The following is a 14714-nucleotide window of genomic DNA, read 5'->3' as shown; positions in this document are numbered from 1 at the left end:
AGGTGCCTTTTCAATTGCAGTTCAACAGTTTCAGTTATTTTCAGAGCACTGTAAGTCTTTATTTTCATACAATATTGCCTTATAGGTGAGTGATAGTAGCTATTAGAATATCTTTCTTTCTGAATATTCATGAAACATTTTTTACTTTTCCTAGCAAGGAAAAAAGAAAAGGGAAATACATTATTGAGGGAGAGACCTCATTGAAACAAGGTGGCCTGATTCAGGAATGGTCTTCCCTGACAAAGAATTCGTTATCTTTTTCAGTAACAAAAGAAAAACACCACTGAAGACTTCTAGACAAAGAAACATGGTATGGAAAAGGTGAGAATAGGGCAGTGAGGATTGGTTGTTTTTTTATTTTTGAGAAGCAACTTAAAGTTCTTGAAAAACTATTCTGGAGACTTGGTCTTGGAATCACACATACTTGGGTTTAAATTTATTCTCTGGCCCTAATGAGATGTATGAACTGTGACAAATTCTTCAAATTCTCTTTGTGTCCTCATATGAACAATGGAGAGAATAGCGTCAACCTTTCCGGATTCTCTTGAGGCTCTGACAGAGCACCTGGCATATAGTTAGGACCAGCTAAATATTAGTTCCCTTCCTTGCATGCTTTATCCAGGCCTTTGCCTGCTGGTGAGGAAAACAGCTAAAAGCTATTGCCTTGGTTTCCTAGAGCTGCATTGTCACTGTCGGGTGAGGCAAAGCTATGTAAATCTCTGGTCATTAGCATCTATTTCTGGTTCTGTGAATCCGTGGAGTATCTTAGAATTGCTTTAGCCACCTGTCTGGTATAGCACTTTCCTATATTCCTTCTGTTCACTTTCTTTTCTCTACCTCCTTAGCCTTAAGCAGTAGAAGCATGGGGGGAACAGAGAAGCTAAATATCTATCTTGTAAAGGGGAGTCCCTCTGCCCCATTTTTGTGCTTAGATTCACCATTCTCTATCTTCACAGAGAGTAAGGAATTGAGATTCTGTTTGGTTTTGTCTTTGGGAAAATTTAGAGGACAGAAATTACCTAATGAATGAAGCAAACCCATATACAAAAAAGATAGCAAGCCGTTCTTCTGGATAAGGTAGTTAACATTTTGAAAACAATTTATTTGGCAGCACAACTGCATATAATCATAAACCAAGTCAAACAAGATGAACATATGCACTTTGTTGAGCTGAGTGGTGGAATGGTTTTTCCAGCAGCAACACACCTGTGTAACGACATAATTTCCAGGTAAATAGCTCTTTTATTGCTAATTAGAATTGAGTTTGAGATACTGTTTTGAAGCTCCAGTCAAGAAGCCCAGCTATTTGCACATCCCTGACTGAAGAATCGTGTCCCTAGAGCTGGAAAGGTCATTTTTCTCATCGTTTTTTGTTTATATCACACTTGCTGAAGGAGAGGACAGCCCCTGAGCCTGTTGTCTTGCTCCTCAGCAAATACGGTGTGTTGGATGTCACAACCAAAGAGTCCCCACATGCAGTCCCCTTACCCAACTTTTTCATAAAGAGAAAGTCATTGCTTAGTGTGCTCACTAGAATTTGAGTAGGTCTGGGGGCTGGCATTGTAGGTTATAATATTAATTCCTCCACTCTTCTTACTGCGTACGATTCTTGGAATGGGTTTTTCAGCCAAAAAGAAAGCAGTTATTAAGCTCTCCTTTTACTTTTATTTAAAGTCCTGATTCCTACGTCCTTTTATGATTTGAGTGAGAAGTTTAAGGAGAACTGAAAAAATAAGATAAACCAAGGGGCTTTTAAACACTGTTGGTTTGAAATCAGTTGGCATTTAAATCTGCTCCACAGAGAAACAATATCCTTATCAAAGCAATGCTAGAATAGAGCTGAATCAGGTCCAGCATGAATTAACTCTCGCTCTTTACGATTTTCTTCACAGTGTAAAAAGGACATATCAATGTTAGAGCAAAAAATGGAAAAAAAAGTCAAGGAAACATTCCAAACATAGATATTCAAGTTCTTCGTTTGACGGATGAAGCAACTAAGGGAATCAACGAGAATGCATTGGTTTCCATAAATTATACTGCTTGGTTAATTAGTAATAGATCTGGGATGAGAGTTCATGTCTCCTGTTATATATTGCAATAGAGCTTTCATACACTGGACTGCCCAAATTTAAAGACAACAGAGGAATAAAAATTTTCCCTTGGTACAGATCTTGGCAAATATTTTCAATCAAGCACTTGATTAGAATAAAAAAGAAAAACAAATCATGTTGTAAATTAGCACAAAAATAAAAGAAAATTTGTAGGTTTATTCTAAAAAGACAAGAGGATAATTTACCCAAACTAATAGAACCCATGTGTGAATTGAGATTCTCTGCTTTTTCTTCACAAATTCCACAAATATACTATTAGTTGCAAAATGGTTATACTTGGAAAAATATTACTTATTTAGACAAGAGATCCTTACTACTAAAAGAGCATGTTACAATTACTAATGTATCATGGTTGATCCCTACTTATTTCCTTTTAATCTATATTATCTCTTAGCAAAACAGCTTTAAATACTTGTGGTTATAAAAGTTGTAGGTCATAAATTATACCTTCAATCGACACAGTTTCTAAAATTTGGATTTTAATAGTGTAATGCTGATAGAAGGAAAACAAAACCATTAAAATTTTGCCGGGGAAAGACTATCCTCTTGTGGCTTGAATTGGTACTACAACTATCGTTTTCCGTTCTAGATCCCTGCAATGGGACTTGGAATATAGAGTTGAGAGCCAAAAATTACCTTAACAATATTTTTATAAATTCTACTAATCTAGTAATGTAGCCTTGGTTTGAAGATATTGAACCTGAGTCCTGGATATTGAACAACATTGAATTACAAACGCCTCCACTGACATATGTAGCCTTGAAAAACGACACTAACCATTTAATATTTGAAGTTGTTCTACATCATCTTCACTAACATACATCGTTAATTAACTCAATTTTAAAGCCAAAAATTTATTTTGCATGGAACGTTACAATTTATGCCTCATACTAGCACCTTAAAACTATAAAAAATAATCAATATTAGCAAGTATTTATTCCAGGTTTAACTGTGTACAATGTTACAAATTAAATTACAAATTTTAGGTAATATGAAAATATCACGTAAAGTCAGCCATTTCTCTGTGCAAATCCTGGGATACTTAAGAACATTTGTCAATCAAGTGTTAGTTTCTTATCACTAAATGGAGAATGAATAATAACTAAGCCAGGATAAGTGGTTAGGGAAATTCTCAATATTAACTTAAATCTTGTTACAAATGTGAAATTTTGAAGCTAGAAGGACTAATTTAGCTGAAGTCAATCCTTACATTGATGGTGGAAAAATACTGTGGTCTTACAATCTGTTCAGGGCTGTGAACAAGGGATAGTCCTATGTACCCAAACTGTAGCCAAAATGGTGCCCATGGCTTCATGTGGTGTCCCTGCTTCTCGTGAGGACAATGCCTGCATACATTCACCTTGTATAGTAAAATAACAGTAAAAATAGAAAGGTAGGGTGAAAGGTACCTATGGACTGCCTTTGAATGCTAAAGGATGCCCTAAAATTCTATCTTTATTCTCATTTATGTGGTAGGTTAGATTATTCTTCAGAAATAGCCACAGTGTCCCCTCATTCTCACCTATGTGGTAGATCAGATTATTGTTCAGAAATATTCACTTCATTCTCTCACCTCCCTAGGAGGAATGTACTTACTCAGTCTTGGACATCGAGCTCAACAAAGTGAGTGACTTTGGACAACTGGATGTCATCACACGTGATTGGGCATAAGCCTGTCATGTGCTTGTGAGTGTTTGTTTACTCACTTGCTCCTCTGTCATGATCATCCTAAGAACGTGCCTTGCCTAGCCTGCTAGTCCCAGGAGGATGAAAGACACGTGGAGCGGGGCCTACCTCTTCTAACCAAGTCCAGCCGAGTTCCACAGACTCCCACCTGTCACAGATGTCTGAGTTAAGTAAAAGCTTATTACTGTATGCTGCTGAGATTTTGTGGCTTTTTTCTTGCACTGCATGCTGTGGCCATGTTTAATAGAGACAACTTTCTTTCTTCACATAGAAAATACCTACCTGATTCATAATCATATAGACATACTGTCTACATAATTGTTCAATTGGTTGTCTTCTTCAGAATCTTTAGGAAGCACACTCTTTTTCTGTATGTGTGTGAGGAAGATTAGCCCTGAGCTAACATCCATTGCCAATCCTCCTCTTTTTGCTAAGGAAGACCGGCCCTGGGCTAACATCCATGTCCATCTTCCTCTACTTTATATGGGACACCACCACTTGACAAGCAGTGTGTCGGTCTGCGCCCGGGATCCAAACCTGCGAACCCCAGGCCGCCAAAGCAGAGTATGCGGACTTAACCACTAAGCCACGGGGCCGACCCAGAAGCACACTCTTTTGATCCTTGAAATCAAACAAACTTCATCTGCTTAGAGAACAGTTTCTGACTAATCTGTCTAGAATATCTCTCACCAAATAACCTTTAATGTAACCAACTTGCTTATTTCTTTCATAACAATGTTACCTTTAATTTCAATGTTCTTATTCATTAATTTATCAGCAAGCCCCAATCAAATATAAAGTCTGTGAGGGTTAAATTCTCTTTTTGTCCCCTGCTGTATCTCCAGTTTCTAGCTCATAGAATTCTCTCATTAAATATCTTTGAAAGAACAAATGAATGATTCATTCAGCCCATTAATATATCAGTTGGTTCCATTACCTGATATGGTTAACTCCCACTTCAAACATCACTTAAAAAAATAAGTCCTCATTAGCTTTAATTACCTCTATAACTGTTCTTACATTTCACCTGTGTGTCAACTGTCAAGAATTTAGTAGTTGAGTTGATAACAAATTATTCTCAGCTGACTTGCAGCCCCATGCTCTGAATCAGGAAGATATATATATCTGTTCCTATATATATCCCGTTCCTTCTCCTTCTCATTATGTAAAACAAACAAGTGAGAACTCTCCTTAACATTTATGTCAAACCTGCATCCTTAAAATCAGAAATCCAAAACTATTCCCTCACCATTTGCTGGGTAGAAAAAGTTGGGTCACATGTAGTAATTATATTATTTTAAATTTTTTTAGGCAAACTATTTTATAATTGCTGAGTAATGTCTATGAACCCAGGAACAGAAAATGTTAGTGAAGTAGAATGTGAAAGTAGAAATGAAAGAGGAAGGAAGAGAGGCAGGGAAGTGAAAGAGAAGAGAGAAGAATAGGAAGAGAAAAAGAAGAGAGAGAAAAGAGAAGAGAAGTGAGGGAAGAAGCAATGTGCCAGGGATTTTGATAAATTCTTTCTATTACATTTTAGGTCTCAACACAAATCTTGCTAAGAAGAGGAGGCATAACATGAGTCAGGCCTTGAAAGAAAGGCAGAATTTTGGTAAGTTGATAGGAATGAGAAGGTGTATATGTGACTACACAGAAAGTGTATTTGGGAAATGGTTAATGAGTCAACATGACTAGAAAGGGAGGGTCACATCTCTTCTTACCAGAATACCCATATTTGCCAAATTGTGATCCACAGAACACCTTTGAAATATTTATTGATACTTGTTATGGGTTGAATTGTGTCTCCCCCCAAATTCATATGTTGAAGCCCTAGCCTCCCGTACCTGAAAATATGACTGCATTTTGAGATAGGGCCTTTAGAGAAGAAATTGAATAAAATGAAGTCATACAGGTGGTCTCTAATCTAGTATGACTGGACATACTAGATTATGTCTTCTTTACATAAGAAGTGGACATTAGGGCATAGACATAGAGGGAAGACCATGTGAAGACACCAGAAAAATATGGCCATCTGCAAGCCAAGTAAAGTGGCCCTCAGAAGAAATCAACCTGCCAACACCTTGACGTTAGACCTCTAGCCTCCAGAATTGTGAGAAAATAAATTTCTGTTGTTTAAGGCCTCCACTTCTACTTTCCCACTCCCCACACTGTAGCCCATTCATTATTTGACAGCCAGTGTTTCTTTCCCAAATCACAGAGCAGATCCTGTCATGCCCCTGCCTACGTTCTTCTGGTGACTCTCACGGCAAACAGAATAAAATCCACACATCTTAACCTCGAGTGCTAAGGCCCTATTGAACTGAACTTGAGTATTTTGCCTCCCCTCATCCACTTTCCATTTCATCCAGCTCCTTTCAGCCACGCTGACCTTTCTTTTTCCGCTTGTTTTTCAAAGTACTAAATGGCTTTTTTTTTTTGGCCTCAGGAACATTGCACTAAATTTGTATTTGATTGGGTCTTTTCCTCCCTAATTTTTTTTTATAGTCACTTTTTCATTATTCAATTCCCCGTGAAAGCGCTGGTCACCTCTCGGAGATTCCTTGTCTAAGCTAAAGAAATAGTTGTCTCCACTCTTCTGCCTACTGTCCACCGTGTTATCCTATTTTGGTTTCTTCATGTGTATTTGTTTATTTTCTGTGTCATCCTCTTTGAAAATAGAGACTATGTCTATTTCATTTTGTGCTTTAACATTAGTGGCTCGAACTGTGCTACCTAAAACTATAACCATTACCACATGAGGCTACTGAGCACAGAAAAATGTGGCTACTCTCTATTAGATTATGTTGTTAGTGTAAAATATATACCAGATTCTGAATGCTTGATATAAAAGCATGTCTAATATGTTAATAATTTTTATATTGATCAGATGTTAAAGTGATAATATTATGGATATATTTGTTTAAATAAAATATATTACTTCATTTATTTTTACCTGTTCCATTTTACTTGTTTTTTTTTTTTCTTTTATGAGAAGGACTAGTCCTAAGCTAACATCTGATGCCAATCCTCCCTTTTTTCTTGAGGAAGACTGGCCTTGGGCTAACATCTGTGCCCATCTCCTCTACTTTATACGGGATGCCACCACAGCATGGCTTAGCAAGCAATGCATTAGTGCTCGCCAAGGATCCGAACCTGCAAACCCTGGGTTGCCACAGCGAAGCATGCGCACTTAACCACTGCACCACCGGGCTGGCCCCCATGTCTTTTTACTTTTTTAATGTAGCTAATAAAAAAGCTAAAATTATATAGATGGCTCATAATTGTGGCTCGCATAATATTTCTTTTTTTTAAAATCACTTTATTGAGGTATGATATACAAAAAAACTGTACAAATTTAATGTGTACAACTTGATGAGCTTGAAGATAAGTATACATCCATGAAACTATCACCAAAATCTATGCTATAAACGTATCTATCACCTCCAAAAGTTTCCTCCCACCCTCTTTATCTATTAGTATTGCTTCATGTGTGATAAGATCTATTCTTTCAGCAAATTTTTAAGTATACAATACAGTATTGTTAACTATAGGTACTATGCTGTACAGTAAATTTGTAGGACTTATTCATCTTTTGTAACTGAAATTTTGTACCCTTTGACTAATACCTCCCCATTTCCCCTTCCCCCCAGTCCCTGGCAACCATCATTCTATTCTCTGCTTCTGTGAGTTTGACCGTTTTAGATTCCTCAAGAAGTGGTATCAAGTAATATTTGTCCTCCTGTGTCTGGCTTATTTCACTTGGCATAACATCTTCCAGGATCACTCATATTGTCACAAATGGTAAAATTTCCTTCTTTTTAGAGACTGAATAATATTCCACTGAATGTATATACCACATTTTTTTTTTATCCATTCATCTGAAGATAGACATTTAAGTTGCTTCCATCTCTTGGCTATTGTGAATAATGTTGCAATGAACACGGGAGTGCAGATATCTCTTTGAGGTTCTGGTTTAATTAACTTCCTATGGATATATACCCAGAAGTGGGATTGCTGGATCATATGGTATTTCTAACTTTCAGAAGAACCTCCATACTCTTTTCCCCAGTGGCTGCACCAATTTACATTCCTACTAACAGTGTACAATGGTTTCCTTTTCTCCACATCCTTGTCAATGCTTGTTCTTTTATGTTTTTGATAATAGCCATCCTAACTCATGTAAGGTGATATAGCTCATTGTGGTTTTGAATTGCATTTCCCTGATGATTAGTGATGTTGGACAAGTTTTCATATACCTGTTGGCCATTGTATGTCTTTGGAGAAGTGTCCATTCAGTTCCTTTGTCCATTTTTTGTAATTAGGTTATTTGTTTCTTTGCTATTGAGCAGTAGGAGTTCCTTATATATTGTGGATATTAACTTTTCATCAGATATGGTTTGCAAACATTTTCTCACATTTCATAGATTGCCTTTTCATTGTCTTGATCGTTTCCTTTGCTATTCAGAAGAGTTTTAGTTTGATGTAGTCCCACTTGTCTATTTTTGCTTTGTTGACTATGTTTTTGGTGTCATATCTAAGAAGTTGTTGGAAAGATCAATGTCAAGAAGTTATTCCTCTATGCTTTCTTTTAGGAGTTTTATGGTTTCAGGTCTTATGTTTAAGCATTTAATTCATTTCGAGTTGATTTTTGTGTATGGTGTAAGATAATGGTCCAATTTCATCCTTCTGCATGTGTATATCCAGTTTTCTCAATACCATTTATTGAAGAGAGTAATCTACAACTGATTTTTGTATGTTGTTTTTGTATCCTACAATTTTACTGAATTCATTTTGTAGTTTTAACAGTTTTTTTCTGTAGAATCTTTAGGGATTTCTATGTCTAAAGTCATGTCGTCTGTAAACAGGTAATTTTACTTCTTTGTTTCCAATTTGGACAGCTTTTATTTCTTTTTCTTACCTAATTGCTCTGGCCAGAACTTCTAGGACATGTTAAGTGCATGAAATGGGCATCTTTGACTTGTTCCAGATCTTAGATGAAAAGTTTTTAGTTTTTCCTCCTTAAGTATTATGTTAAGTGTGGGCTTTATATATATGGTCTCTACTGTATAGAGGTAAGTTCCTTCTATACCTAATTTGTTGAGAGTTTGTATCATGAAAGGGTGTTGAATATTGTCAGACATTTTTTCTGCATCTTTAGAGACAATCATCTGAGTTTTATCCTTTCATTATGTTAATGTGGTATATCACATTGATTGATTTGTATATGTTGAACCATCCCTGCATCCCAGAAGTAAATTCCACTTGGTCATGGTGTATGATCCTTTTAATGTGCTGTTGAATTTGTTTTGTTAATATTTCATTGAGGATTTTCCCACCTATATTCAGCAGGGATATTGGCCTGCAGTTTGTTTTTCTGGAGGTATTTTTGTCTGGCTTTGGTATCAGGGTGATGGTGGCCTCATAAAAAGAGTTTGGAAGCGTTCCCTCCTCTTCTATTGTTGGAAAAGTTTAAGTAGTGGTATAAATTCTTCTTTAAATGTTTGGTAGAATTCACTTGTGGAGCCACCTGATCCTGGATTTTTCCTTGTTTTGGGAAGTTTTTGATTTCTTATTCCATCACCTTATTTGCTATTGATCTATTCAGAATTTCTGTTTCTTCATGATTCAGTCTTGGAAGGTTATATGTTTCTAGGAATTTATTCATTTCTTCTAGGTTGTCCAATTTATCAGCATACAATTGTCCATAATATTACCTTTGATCTTTTTTAATTTCTATGGCTTCATTTGTAACATTTTCTCACTTATTTCTTATTTTGTTTGAGTCTTCTCTCTTTTTTCCTTCCTTAGTCTACCTAAGGGTTTGTCATTTTTATTTATCTTTTCAAAAAACCAACTTTTAGTTTCACTGATTTTTTCTATTGTTTTTCTATTCTTTATTTCATTTATTTCTGCTCTAATCTTTATTATTCCCTTCCATCTGGTATCTTTGGGCTTATTTTTTTCCTCTTTGTCTGGTCGTCTATTTGAGATTTTTCTTCTTTTTTAATGTAGATGTTTTCATATTGTATTTCTATTGGATAGTCCTGGCTTAGAAAAATAGCTGAGACATAATCAGTTTGATAGAAATATTCATTGTTTGATCAGAGCATGATAGTTAAGGCCAGTCACTGCTCTAAAGGTTTTTACATTTTATCTTTACAAGTTTGTGATGAAGGTAATTTTTTAACTATATTTTACATGTGGGGAAACAGAGGAAAGCAGATTACTTGGTATGTGGACTTGGAATCATCACTTAAAGGAGGAAAAAATGGAAATAATAGCTGGAGAGATATGCAATACATTTTAACAGTGATAATCTCTAGCTGGTTAGAGTAATTAGTAGTACAAAAAAATCTGCATTTTCTGGCATTTTTCTGTTTTCCGCAAAGAGCATATACTATTTTATGTTTAAAAATTTATTTTGTAAGAAATAAAACAAAGCAATTAGAGACAGTCTCTGACTTAAACAACAACTTGACTTATGATTTTTTGACTTTACAATGTAGGTGCAAAAGGGATACACATTCAGTAGAAACCATATTTCAAATTTTGAATTTCAACATTTTCCAGGCTAGTGATGTGTGGTATGATACTCTCTTGTGATGCTGGGCAGTGGCAGTGAGCTGAAGCTCCCAGTCAGCCATGTGATCACGAGGGTGAACAACCGATACACTGACAACCATTCTGTACCCACACAACCATTCTGTTGTTCACTTTCAGTACAGTATTCAATAAATTACATAAGATATTCAACAGTTTATTATAAAATAGGCTCTGTGTTAGATGATTTTGCCCAACAGTAGGCTAATGTAAGTGTCCTGAGCATGTTTAAGGTAGGCTAGGCTAAGCTATGATGTTTGGTAGGTTAGGTGCCTTAAATGCACTTACGAGATTTTACAATGTTATGATGGGTTTATCAGGATGTAACCCCATCATAAGTCAAGGAAGATCTGTACTAAGTAATATTAGGGCATGAAGACAATAGCAAAAGAAGAAAAAGCAATCTTATGCCTATAAAATTTAGTTTCCATATATATTTTTTTATGTGAGGAAGATCAGCCCTGTGCTAATATCTGCCAATCTTCCTCTTTTTTTTTGCTGAGGAAGACTGGCCCTGGGCTAACATCCGTGCCCATCTTCCTTCACTTTACATTGGACACCATCACAGCATGGCTTGCCAAGCGGTGCGTCAGTGCGCGCCCGGGATCCGAACCGTCCAACCCGGGCCGCCGCCGTGGAGCACGCACACTTAACTGCTTGTGCCACTGGGCTGGCCCCATAGTTTCCATATTTTTAATCAATACTAGTCATAATAATTAATACTTATCCTATTTTCATATATACCTGTTAAAATGTTAGCTGTTCTCTAAGGCCATTCTTCTTCCTCCTTGCTCTATAATCCAGCATAATATTTCTCATATACTGAATTTATACTACTTTAGAGTTAACACTGATCGCGCTTTAGTCCTCTCATTTTAAATGAGAAGACCAAAACCAGAGAAAACAAAAACAACAACACTGAAGCCTGCCATTACCTGGAGCAGCTTTGATTTTTTTTCTTTTTTGGGTAACTACGTGTAGTTTGTTCCCTAAGACGTTCCATAGCTTGATAGGATTATTCCTGCTTTGAGAGAAAAAGAATCCTCTTAGCAATAAATTCAATAATTATAATTAGATAAGGAACGTCAGGTGGCATAACAGAGAATGTATTTAACAACTCTTTTGCCACACAATGAAATTATCCTTTAATAGTTTTTTTCTTATATTGGACTTGTATCAAAATTGAGAGTATATCAATCTCAATTTTTTTAAAGCATTCTTTGTTTGAATTACCTGGTGTTTTACGTTTTCAGAGTCAGCTCATACAGAGTTCTCTTTGCTGCTTCCCATAACTTTACACATGTTTATGAATGTGTAAATTAGGCCTTCTTTTGAATTTTCGTTTACCTTTAAAGTAAAATACATATTAAATAAAAAATAAGATTAGTGAGATTATCAGGGTAATATACGAATGACTGGCTTTGTCTGTTTCCTTCCTTCCTTCCTTCTTTCCTTTCTTCTTTCCTATAAATAAATACACACACACTCATATTTATGTACATATATGCATATACATTCATATATATAAACATGCATATATTTATATATACAGATACATATGTGTTGTAGAAAAACTTTTCTTGGACTAAAAACTTTTATAAAGGGTGTTATTGAAAGAAAACATAATCTTAGTAAAAACATTTTCTTTCTACCTGTGTCCTCCCAGTATCAATCACCTCTTTTTTCTTTGCTAAGTACAAGAATGACCTGCTGCAGCTTGCCACACATCGGTTTCCTGAGATGAAACTTCTCAGAAGAAGAACATAATGAATTCTCCCGTTTCCGTACCTCCAATCAGCTTGTCCATTGTCTGGGAGCATACCCGATGACTACAGATGTCGCGGTTTCTCTCCAGGTTTTTCCAGTGGCCTTGTGCTTTCATCCAGCTGCTGCTTTGCATTTGAAAACTAAATCAGCCTCAATATTTCATAGTCTTTTTGATCTTGGGTTTCATGGTAATGAGACTTCGGCTACAGAAACCTCCATTCAGAGAATTCAAACGGATTTTAGCACCTGTTAGCAGGTGCCAAAAAAAAAAGTGCATCATTTAACTCTTGCATTCTTTTGAATTTGCTCATCTATAATTAAAACCATTTTGTCCATGAAAAGTATTCTAGAAAATGAAGGCAATCCTTATGCGCTTTTATTTCTATTTTATTGCTGTATAGTCCTTGAATTGTTAGCTTCTTTTCTGTAAACCTCAATTTGTTCATCTCTAAAATGGGGAGGGAAGATGGGAGAATTAGGGTTTTGCTGAGTCATCAAATGAACATTTCTGTAGTAACAAAAAGAGTCACAAATTTGTTTACAATATCGGTGTTACTGTTGCAGTGAAAATAACAAAATTTGGAGTCCAAGGAGTTATGTCCAAGGCCAGTTTAGGACTTGGTTACCAGAGGGCACAGGACATTGTATTTTCCAGATTTTCATTTTTCTCATCTGGAAAATGAAGTGGTTGAACCTAATGATCTCCACGGTTGCTTTTGAAGCTATTTCTAAAGGTCAATGTAAGTAATTTGTTTTGAAAAGCTGTTCAGCTAGACAAATCCATGGTATGTTATTATTATTATTAATAATAATTAAAGAACCCCAAAATAAAATTATAATGAAGTTATTAGCCGTGGGAAAATCAAGGATCCTATTTTGATTTTTCTCTTTAATACTGAATGAAAAGTTCTTCACTAGAATTGCAATTGCAAAAGTATATATATATTGTGGTCTAAAAATTATAAACATTTAAATATATTTAATACATATTCCACAAATGAAGTGATAAAGCATTTCTTTCTCAAGACCTATTTACCATATTCCTATTTCTTTGTGTTCTAACACATCATTGAAATCCTCATGGTTCATGAATTGTTAGTAGAGAAATCTGAATATTATTTTTCTATTAAAAAAAGGAAAATAGAAAGACCTCCATCTGTTAGAACATTTAAAAATGGAAGTAAGGACACAAGATTTGGTCAGGGAGCAAAAAGCTGATGGTAAAATGTAAGTAGATACTGTCTGGGGCGGGAGTGGATTGCGGAATAAGGGATGCCGGAAATAGAAAGAGATAGGTACAGATTTTCTCTCATTCTATTCTTTTCTTTTTTTTTTTTTTTGTTTTGATGTTTAACTTACTGGCAATTTGGCAACAAATGCCACCTTTACAAGTGCCTCTGAAGATGCATAGCTCTGTTTTTGAAAAGTGTTCTGAGGAGAAATAATCTTCAAATGGGAGGTCTATTTGGGTCTATATCAAGGTGCTTAACTTGGCTGAACACACCCTCCTGTTTGACGTGTAACCTCCCACTCTGTTGACACAATTTGCTCCCGCTTCATCTTGTCCTTCGGAGTTTTCTCTCCGTCTTCCATACCAAGTCTTTAGGGCCTAGTTGTCAGCTTTCTTTTCTCATTCTACACATTCTCTAAAAAATAATGCATTTGTTCAGGTACCTTTAATTGTTATTACCTATAGAACAGCCCAATGCTTGCATAGTACTCAGGCTTTAAATGTTTATATTCAACTTAAGTTTGTGGCTGATTTCAGAGTAAATTTGAATACGAACTGTGTCTTAGTTTGTCTCGAAATAGGGAAAAGAACGTATTTACAGTGTACATTTAAATCTTAAGACAAAAATGATACGTACAACATTTAAGAATGGTTGAAAGAACAGTGAATATTGTCTCAGAGAAGAAAAGATTTCCAAAGATATGACAGCAACCTTAAAACATTGTAAGGCAGTGATTCAAAGAGAGGAGGATAGGGCATTCATTCCTTTTAAAGTGTTCTTAAAATCAGAAATAGGGGGGGAAGTATTTTCAAACTGATGATTTTTTTTGTCATTTTATTTATTCTGAAATTTAAGATGTTAATAAAATAATTTAGAAGATTTTTTTTTATTCTTCTTCCTTGAAAGTGGGGATAGATTTAGAGAGTTTGAGATACTTGCCGTATGTTATTGGAAGAAGAACTTGAATTTTCTTCATGTCATGAAAGATTCTACCTAAAACCTTTGTTTGGAAGTTACAGTGAGTCAAAATTTTTCTAAGCAAGAGGATAAATTGTCTAACAGTCTATGTTTGTTAAGTAGCGAAAAATTTTTATTAGATAAATATACTTATTCTACCATTGAAGGTATTCCACTATACACTGACCATAAGTTATAGAAATTTTTTCCACACCCAAGTGGATAAGAAAGGAGGGATTAACCTACACCTGGTGTCATATAAGAAGAGGGAAGTCTATGGAACAGACACTAAATGGCTAATTTTGTCCTCATTGTTCATAATTCAATGGACCAGACAAATAATAGGAAGATATGTTGTAGAAAA

The 14714-nt window shown here is 35.6% G+C and overlaps 1 long non-coding RNA gene across 2 annotated transcripts; it reads left to right on the top strand.

Moving 5' to 3' along the window:
* The first annotated feature begins 1125 nt into the window (after positions 1–1125).
* On the top strand, positions 1126–3957 carry LOC131409319 (uncharacterized). Of its 2 annotated transcripts, XR_009220902.1 has the most exons (3): positions 1126–1229; positions 1893–2020; positions 3693–3957. It is a non-coding gene; the product is annotated as an uncharacterized LOC131409319 (long non-coding RNA). The 2 variants fall into 2 exon arrangements; XR_009220901.1 differs by lacking the exon at positions 3693–3957 and having other exon boundaries at positions 1893–2167.
* Positions 3958–14714: the final 10757 nt, after the last annotated feature.

This window comes from Diceros bicornis, chromosome 8 (assembly GCF_020826845.1).
Source record: "Diceros bicornis minor isolate mBicDic1 chromosome 8, mDicBic1.mat.cur, whole genome shotgun sequence".
NCBI classification, from domain to species: domain Eukaryota; kingdom Metazoa; phylum Chordata; class Mammalia; order Perissodactyla; family Rhinocerotidae; genus Diceros; species Diceros bicornis.
The sequence above is the reverse complement of the archived record's forward strand: the minus strand, read 5'-3'. Positions and strand labels throughout refer to the sequence as shown.